This window comes from Dipodomys spectabilis, unplaced genomic scaffold (genome assembly GCF_019054845.1).
Source record: "Dipodomys spectabilis isolate Male_0828 unplaced genomic scaffold, ASM1905484v1 ptg000258l, whole genome shotgun sequence".
Classification (NCBI taxonomy): domain Eukaryota; kingdom Metazoa; phylum Chordata; class Mammalia; order Rodentia; family Heteromyidae; genus Dipodomys; species Dipodomys spectabilis.
Genome location: NW_024870935.1, coordinates 2,085,576 through 2,095,275, shown reverse-complemented (window position 1 = coordinate 2,095,275; position 9,700 = coordinate 2,085,576). Strand labels below are relative to the sequence as shown.

Below are 9,700 nucleotides of genomic sequence, written 5' to 3'. Positions count from 1 at the left end.
GTCCAATCCCATTCCCTGGTCTCTGTGAGGAAGAAAGCACAGCACCAGGTTATCTGAGATGAGTTTTCAAGATGGTGGCGCCAGGGATTTGTCCTTCAACAACCCTACAGTTAACTCTGCCTGATTTTGCATCCCCACGAGGTTATTCCTCCAGTTCTGTATTATGGATTTAACCAAGCTTTACACCCAACATCGTACCTCTTTCTTTCTTCTTCCCTCACCTTGTTCACATAAAGTGCTCATTTTCAAGAGTCATGGTTTTAGTTTGCTCTTACCATGGATTTCTCCATGCAAAGTAATGAAGAAATGAAATTTATTCCTTCTAAACTGGGTCCCCTCATTTCCCTTCTTCCCCCAAAGGCATGTTATATATTCCAAACATCTATGTATCAGCGCCTGTCACCAAGCGCTGGTGGCTCATTCCTGTCTGTGATCCTTGCTACTCAGGAGGCTGAGATGTGAGGATCACTGTTCAAAGCCAGCCAAGGGCAGGAATGCTGTGAGACTCTTAACTGCCAGGAGCCACCAGAAAACCGGAAGTGGTGCTGTGGCTCGAGTGGTAGAGAGCTAGCCTTGAGTGAAAGAGCTCAGGGATAGCACCTAGGCCCTGAGTTCAAGCGCCATGACCAGATAATAATGACAACAATAATAATAATAGCATAATAATAATAATACAATCTGTCTTCCCATTTGGGAAGTAATTACATGTCCAGATTTTTAAAATTTAACCAGTGATAAACACACTCATGACTCAATAATTAATAATTCATAGTATCCTAGGCATGCTAGCCCTGTCAGATAGAAGTTCTTAGACATTTAGTCCCTTTGTGAAAGGAATGTGTGGCTAATTCTAGACTATTTAATTGGCTAATGGAAAGATCATCTGTGGTGGGGAATCTTCACATCTCAGCCTGCAACCCATTTTAAGATCTAGTAAGAAATAAGCACCCATACAATGGCTATAAAAATACCAAGATTAAGAAGGCATGAATCATTTGATTTTCCAAAAAAGCCATCATGTGGATGATGAGTGCCAGAAGCCTCATAAATGAACAGCTGCTCGAGTTGAGCTTGGATTGAGTGTATTTAAACACATTAATCTTGGAAATATGAACCAAAAGTCAATGAAGCTGAATGTTTGTTGAATCTTCACAGTGCTCTCCTCCTCTTCTTTCTCCTGCATCTGTCATCTTGCTGTAGGTTGCCAGAATTCCGAGATCTGAGTGATCACTAAAACATAAATAGGCCATTTTGGCTAAAGAGAAAAATCCCAATAGGAAATACAAGGGTTAAAAAAAATAAAAAGGTGCTGTCGGCTAGATATAAAAAGAAACAAGTAGAGAGCAGGCTTCTAGGCGAGAGAAACTGAAGAAAGTCAGCTTCACATTTTAGCTGATCTATGCTTTTCATAGGAAAAATACTTAGCTGAACACAGGAATAAAAGGAAGAGTGGCAAACCTTATTGGAGAAATCCTACCTTTGATTTTTGAGTAAGCATAATTGCTACTGATGAGATATTCATTTGGGGGGGATAAAGGGGATCCAAATTGTCCCATATAAAAAAATAAGATGTTAAGCCAAAGAGTCCCCCAATTTCCCTTTGGTGGGTGGTTGATCTGATGCTCAAAGAAGCCAGAAGATTACACAGGGGAGTGGTAGCTCACACCTGTAATTGTAACTACTCAGTAGACAGATCCTAGGATCACAGTTCAAAGTCAACCCAGGCAGGAAAAATCTATAAGGCTCTTATCTCCAATTAACCAGCAAAAAAAAAGCCAGTAGTGGAGCTAGTGGCTCAAGGGGTAGGGACCCTTGGGCAAAAAGGCCAAGAGAGACCACAAGGCTCTAAGTACAAGCCCCAGGACCAGCTGGAAATTACTTTGGGTGCTTTGTTCGGATCCCTGATTAAGAGATCCTGGCGCCCATAGTGATGGATTTTTTAATGCCGTCTCATAAACTGAAGTAGGCCAGATTGTATTTCCTTTCCATTCTAATAAAGAAGTTACTCAAAATTAAATCTCAGTACTTCACTCTCTTCCTCTGGCATTTCAGAGGTCCTCGGGGAACTGGTTTAATTAAGTAATTCATGGCAAGCACACCTGCTCAGGTGTGCCTTGACTTATTTGGAAAACAATGATTAAAAACCAAAATCCCACTGTCCCTGGGAGGAGGGGGGGGCGGCCATCGGTGTGTTTTCGAAGGTGCAGATAATATTTGTGGAATGCTGCTGTCTGTGTGTGTGTGTGTGTGTGTGTGTGTGTGTGTGAGAGAGAGAGAGAGAGAGAGAGAGACCTATAGATTCAAGTGCCATAACACTGATAGATGTTACTGAGAAAGCAAATAGCTGTCTCTCATGTTACCAGTTAAGTCACTGAAGGTGACCGAGTAGACCAATGTCAACGTGAGGAGATTAATCCTACCGCCACGCCGCCGAAGGCCTGGTGGGGTGGGACAGAGGCTTTGGCAAGCTTTCATCCTTCCTCCTTCCAGACAAGGGTAAAAGAACACAGGCAGCACAGAGCCAGTTTCAGAGCAATGACCCCATAGAAATGCTCAGACCCCCAACCCACCTTCCAGCCCTTTGAAAGACTCTGCAGCCCTTGATTTACTCTCCCAGAAAGCAAGGCCCTGTCTTTCCCCTGACACAATCAGCTAATGGTCTTTTTGTGTCCTCAAGCTTTTGGGCCCTTCCCCTAATACAAGAAGTAGGGAAGGAAGATACAATTGGAGATCTCAGGCTAACGTAGCAAGACATTCACAGAAACCATCCTCACAGGAGAGAAAGAAAAGCAGCCCTGAAATGCTTACAAAAACCATGCAGCATTTCAAAAGCTTTTTAAGCCTCACTAGGTCAACATAAAGCAAATATCAGAGAGAGAGAGAGAGAGAGAGAGAGAGAGAGGGAGAGGGAGAGGGAGAGGGAGAGGGAGAGGGAGAGGGAGAGGGAGAGGGAGGGAGGGAGAGGGGGAGAAAGAAAAAAAGAAAGAAAGAAAGAAAGAAATGAATTTGGGCCAGTATCAAATCACCTTCCCTTATATGGCTAAACTTTTCTCTTGGAAGTTGCAAATTGGTGTTAGATGTGCAATCTAACACCAGATCTTGAGTAGCAGTCACAGCGATGTTTGCTCCACCGTCTTTGATTAATGTAGTGATGTATAACATTCCTCAACTGAGTAATCCATCATCTCAAAATTCGCCCATCCATTGTGCCACGATTCCTTGGCTTAGCATGCATTCACGAGTATTTATGGACTGTAGCATCTGCTGAGCCCCTGACCAGCACAAAATTAAATCGTATCAGTGGAGAGCGCCCGTTCCACACAGGAAGCCACCGTGTGAACATGTAATTCTGGCCACAGGTGTGGATAGCAGCGTCCATACCTTACTACTGTCTTGCAGAAATCCAAAGTTAATATTGGCAATCAGTGAGTAGAGCCAGGGCCGAGAGGTAGCAAGAACTGAACTCTCATCACTCTGTAGAACAGGTTCACAGGCCCAGCCTTTTTAATCAAATGAGTCTTCTTCCCTTGATGAAAGCATCAGGCATTATAAAAATAAATAAATAAATAAAATCTGCTCTTAATTATCCAATGCAAATTGAAAAATAATATTTTCCACTGATAAGATCAGCAATATGAGATCATGATAATCCGAGCTGGCAAGCCACGCGATAAAATGGAGTGTGCTTGGTTTCAACTTTTCTTGAGAAACATGGGAAAAAGTGAATAATGGCCTGCTATTTATTGTACTGTTGTGCATGCATGTGTGTGTATGGGCAGATGTGCATGCATGCATGCACATGCATGCCAGTACTGGGGCTTGAACTCAGGGCCTATGGCTTTTGCTTGGCTTTTTCATTCAAAGTTGGTGCTCTACTATTTGAGCCACAGCTCCATTTCTGGCTTTTTGGTAGTTCATTGGAGATGATAACCTTGCGGACTTTCCTGTTCAGGCTGGCTTTGAACTGCAGTCCTCAGATCTCAGCCTCCTGAGTAGCTAGGATCACAGGCATCCCATGCACCATCCATGCCCAGTTTTTGCTGCATTTTAGCCACACACCTGAAGTACACTGCTAAAGTTTCCTTATTTCCCCAACCCTGTCCGGCAGGAACATGTGAACCCTCTATCGGGCCAGGCAGACAGAAGGGGACCTGTCGCTTTATTCTCTCCATTGAGAACGAAGGTAGCTATGCACACATCTCAAGTGAATCTGGGGACCCCTGTAGGTAAGGATTCAACCTGGCCAAAGGTAGTAGTGGAATTGGAGCCTCCCTAATGTGGGGTAAAAGAGATCAACCTGTGTGGGCAGCTGGGTAAAGAAAGGCCCCCTCTCCGCTGATGTCTGTCTACTCTTCACCTGCCTGTCAATTTCTAATCCCACCCGGGAAAAATACATGCTCTTCATTTCCCCATGTTCCAGCCAAAGTCCTTCGTGCTCACTGAAGTGCTAACTAACTCTAGCTGAAGTTCCTCTTCACATTCCTGGGACCCGATCTGCCTGGTGGGTCACATAAAGCAACCTCTCCGGCAGGCCCTGAGCTGGTCAGGCCTGTCCTTCCAGGAGCCAAGAAGGGAGAGGAAAAAAAAAAAAAGGCGGAGGGTGGAGGGTGGAGGGTGGAGGGTGGAGGTGGCAGGGCTTGGAACCCAGCCTGGATGGAATGGGGAGGGCGGGACTGAGCAAGTTTCTGCAGCCGGCCGAGGGGAAATCAGGGCGGAGGGACTGTGTTCAGGTGTGTGCAGTTAAAAGCTGAGCTAGAGGTGCCTGGAGCTGTCTGCTCGGCCACAGATAAGAAAGGAAGCTGCCCCTGGGCTTTCTGAGGGGGAAACTGAGGTAGAAGCATCTGGATCGTCCCCCTTGAGCGAGGGACCCACCAGAAGGAGGACACCCTGGCTGATCGTGTGGACCTTGTGCCCGGGAGAAAGGAGGTAAGCACCCTGCTAGAAGCCAAGGCTGTAGGGTGATCTTTCTTCCTCTGCTACTTGCCACCATTTGCTAGCCTGGGATAGGCATACTGATTCAAAGAGAGACTTTAAACCTGCCCTCCACCTCAGGACTCTAGGTCAGGGGGCGAGAGCCAGCCATCAGTAACTTCAGCCTAGAAAAACCCCCTTCTGAGCCACCGATGGAGGAAGCTAGCTTGTGGCCCAGGCCGCCGGGCCCAGGGCCTGCAGGTGACTAGCTTAGGAGAGCACCTGTTGCTCTATTATAGTGATGTGCACCGCACCCCATGCTGCCAGACAGTCCTGCAGGTAGTCTCTGCCTCTGTTACCTGACTTCTCCATCTGGGGAGCTGATTGTGTATGGACAAGGGGTCTCTACACAAGGTTGGTGAAGATAACTGCATGGGGCTTTGAAAACCAGGAAGGGGTGGAGAATACAGCTAAGCAACTGTTTTTAGGATGATGCCTAATTAAAAACAACAATGGTAAAAGTCGGTGATAGCATTCACAAAGCATGGTGGGAGGTCCTTTTATCTCAGCCACTGAGGAGACAGATGCTCATCATTACCTCTCACTGCTGGTGGGAGGGTAAGGGCATGGGAGGGGAACTGATCTCCCAGCCCGTGCATTGAGGAGGCTGTGGTTCAAGGGGTCTTTGGGGTGGGGAAGGGGGGGGGTTCCCCAGATTCAGCTGGGGAAGAACAAGCTGGGATTGGAAGGCACCTCTCTCCAGGCAGAATAGATGACCCCAAGCCTCACTCCTGCTGTGAGAGACACTACTCACCTAGAGCTGGGGCCCCACCTCCCCCCGTCCCTCCAGTCCACATGAGACCTTCCAAATGCCAGGAAGAACTCAGAGTCCCTGGAGGCTCAGGAAGGGAACGTGCAAAGGCCTGGAGGTGGTGAACTTACCTGGCAGAGGAAGGGAGATTGTGGCGGGGGTGCTGGCCCAGCCCCTTGGCCATGGAGAACTCGATCTCACCTTCAAAGCCGGGGGAACAGCTCCCTGGGGGAGCAGCCACGGCAGCGCTGGCTGCCTTGCTCCCAGGACTTGTCCTGGAATGGGCTTTCTCTCTCCCACTGGCTTTCAGCTCAGCCATGGCCTCTGGCGGAAGCTTTCCTGGACCAGGGCATCCAACACCCCACTCTCTGATCGCATCTAGGGTTTTCCCCGAGGCTTGTCACCAGTTGATGAGCCTGCCTTGCTTGCATCTCCCAAGTCAGGACAGAAGTCCATAAAGATGGCCCCTAAGTCATCTCTGGACACCACCAGAACCCAAGGCTGAGCAGAGTCCCTGGTCACCAGGGCTCAGGGAACCCATGAGGAATGGAGGGGAAATGGGGGGCTGTGGAGCCTCACCCACTCACGAGGAAGCAAATGCGACCCTGTCAGAACTGAAAGCAAAGGGCGGCTGGCCTCCGGGCTGGGTTGGTTATCTGAGACCCCACTGCGCACCGGAGGACGGCTTCTGCGGGCCACTCGATTGTCCCACAAGCCACCAGTGGCCCCCTAGACATGCGATGCAACCGTGATCTGGAAAGACCTCCCCGTGCCCTGGGACCCCACCAACTGCTTTATCAGAATGCCCAGGATGCTTTGCTCTTTTGGAGCGTGGGTTTGCTGTTGAGAATGGGACAAAGCAGGGAGTGGGGGTCGGGGCTCCTGCAGCCTCTCCTGGCGCTCCAGTGTGGGGTGGCAGGGGAGTCATCACCCCAGAAGCCGGGGGAGGGGGGCGAGGTACACGTGTGACACAGCCCCTCTGCAGAGAACTTTGACTGCAGAGCATGCAGCCTCTTGCATGCTCACAAGCACCCTGCCTGCAGGCAATGGGAAAACCAAGATGCACATGAACGTGTGTGTGTGGGGGGGGGGGGGGGGAGGATTTTTCCCTTGTAGAAAATCCACGATTCCCCCACACACACACACCCCAAATTAAATTATTAAGGGTAAGAGGAGAGACTTCTTTGCAAGATTCCTCTTCCCAGACAACTACCTCCAAATTGGCCCTGGAGCAAGCAGCCTAGTGCTCAGTCTCCTCCCGGCACACGCATGGTGTTTGGCATCATTCCGCCTGCCACCGGCTTTTACATGTCCAGGTCTGCACGTTAAGCGTTCGGTTGTTCACGGCAAGGAGCGTTCGGCCTCGCTTTGGCCCAACTCGACTGAAGACGTCAGATCCATAGGTTGGATCTGTGGTTCTCCCGATCGTATTTTTCTAGTCCCTTGTGGTACATAATCTTCATGCGCAGATTCGTAGGAAATGGCTCTTCCAAAAGTAAATTGTTGAAATCGGAAGCCAAGGGAGAGACGTGATGATTTTTCCGGGGAAGTGAGCGGTGTTGTACCACGGAAAGAGAATTCCACTAAGTGTCTGGAGAACTGGGTGTGAATCTCGGTCCCACTTCTGCGTTCGATGTTGTTTGTGTGGGCAGCACTGGTGTTTGAAGTCGGGTCCTTGTGCTCTCTTGCTTAAACCATACCTCCAGCCTTTTCCCTGCACTGATGATTCTTGCGATAAGGACTCTCTTCCTGGGTGTGTGCCCCGACTGTGGCCCCCGGATTTAGGTTTTCTGTCGTCGTAAGGATGATGCATGCATACCACCGTATCCATCTTCTTCCATTGAGATGGAGTCTTGCTGACTTTTTGTTTTTTGTTGGGGTTTTTTTGCCTGGGCCTTGCTGGAACTCCCAATCTCAGCTTCCTGTTTGGGTGCCAGGAGCAAGGCCTTCTCTCCTACCTAGAGGTCCAGAAGCGATCTGGTGAACTCTCTTACCCAGGCTAGTCTTGAACCTCCATCCTTCCCTTCCCAGCCTCTTGAGTAGCCAGGCTCACAGGCGTGAGCCACCTCCCCTGCACGGACCCTATTCCTTGATGATCCCTTTCCAACAGCTTGTGCCATGCTGGGCATCGCGGGGCAGCTGCCGCTGTGAGGATTCACTGAGATGTTAGCTAAGGTCTCGGAGATTCCTCATGTGTTGTGTGCCAGTTGTCTGTGGTTTTGGAAGGAGGCCATGCGGGATTTAGAAGGTGCCAGGTTGCTAGGGCAGAGTGGAACCCAGATTTTACCCACCAGGAAGCAATCGATACCTTCTACCCTACGACCTGGAAATTCTTCTTTAGACATGATTTTGAGGCAACCAGATCTGACCTCTTCGTGGACCTCACCCCATAGGAAGATGTCCCTTGGAAAGTGTAGGGATGGATTTCAAGAAGAAAAAAGAAAATATTGCCAAGGGTTTTCCCTTCCTCCACGTTCCCTTGTGGCCTTTAGAAGGAAATGGATGGCTGGTTTCCTAAAGAAAACCAAACAGAGAGCCTTCTGGCCTGTTATCCCAACTACTTAGGATGCAGAGATTAATCGAGAGAATTACAGTTAGGGGCGAGCTGAGGGCAAACAAATAGCAAGACTCTCATCTCAACAACAGTAAGCCAGGCGTGTGGTACGTGTCTATAATCCCAGCTGCTGGCAATTACAGGCAGGAAGATCATGGTCTGTGCAAACATCTCAAGGCTCTACATGAAAAGTAGCTAAAAAGAATTACAGGATAAAAGGGATGGGGGTGTGACTCAAGCGGTAGAGCACCTGCCTAGCAAGTGGGTACCACCCAAAAAGAAAGTACCACCGAAAAAGGAAAAATAAAGAAAGGGGGGGCGGGGAGGAAGCGATCCATCTCGCCTGGAGCATAGTCTATGGAACCAAATGGTTTCAGATTCCTGTGGAAGAATTGCCGTGTTCTGTATCCTGTATTGGAGAACCATAGCGTACTGCTAGTGACCATTTATTCATTACTACAATGGGGCGGTGTAGGCTCTGTGTCCTTGGATCGATGTCTCCACCTCTCTGTGGTTCTGTGAGGATTGGGATAGACTGGGCCTTTCGGTCATGTGGGTTACACGCGCAGGAAGCTCCGTTATCTCCTCCCACCACATCAGGCCGGACGAGCGGCTCACTCAACGGCCAGATCCTCTGAGCTTGCCCTTGGCTTACCCCGTGACATCATACTGCAGCTACACTCTCCAGAACTCCCCAGCTCCTGTGGGAGTCCCGGACACCAGCCAGCTTTCCCTCTCTACCCAGCCCCAGTCCATGCGGGCTGGTGTTTTGAAAATGCCTCCAGGGTTTCACCAAACATGCCAGAACTTGTTCCTCTCTTCTGCAATCTTGCCCTGGGTAGGCAACCCTGATGAGCTTGGGGGAGAAAGTCTGCTCCCTTAAGTAATCAGATGCCCCCCCTACCCCCCCGGGCATAGCTTCTTCCAGCTCAGTGAAGCCTCTGCCCCGGAGGCTGACGTGTGTGTATGGTGTAAAACCTCACCAGTGTGCACCAGAGTTGGGCTGAGTGACAGAGGAAACCGCCCTGAGCTCTGCCCTGGGCTGGTGAGAAATGGTTGCCCTGTGCTGTTAGTTCACACACACACACACACACACACACACACACACACACACACACACACACACACACACACACACACACACACACACACAGCGTTGACATTGACACCAGCCCTGGCTGACCCCTTGATTATGCCACCTTCCCAACCCAGGAGAAGATCAACCAGGGTCAGGACGGGCAATCTGTGCCCAGCCTGCCGAGAGCGATCACGATACTAATAATTAATAACAGCTGGATTGCATTGCGCAGTCCCTGCACCCAGAGGCCACACTCTCAAGGGGATTCCAACCTAATCATGTAGAGAAGAGAAAAGTAAGGCCCAGAAAGCCACAAGGCCAGAAGGGGCCATTCCAGGAGATAAAC

At 49.5% G+C, this 9,700-nt stretch overlaps 1 protein-coding gene across 1 annotated transcript in view; it reads left to right on the top strand.

Annotated features, from left to right (window-relative positions):
* The first annotated feature begins 4,742 nt into the window (after window positions 1-4,742).
* Atp10b (ATPase phospholipid transporting 10B (putative)) overlaps window positions 4,743-9,700 on the top strand; it is a 129,915-nt gene continuing 124,957 nt past the window's right edge. Inside the window, exon 1 of the mRNA XM_042699612.1 lies at window positions 4,743-4,926. The gene's annotated coding sequence lies outside the window, so the exon portion shown is untranslated. The remainder of the gene's footprint in view (window positions 4,927-9,700) is intronic.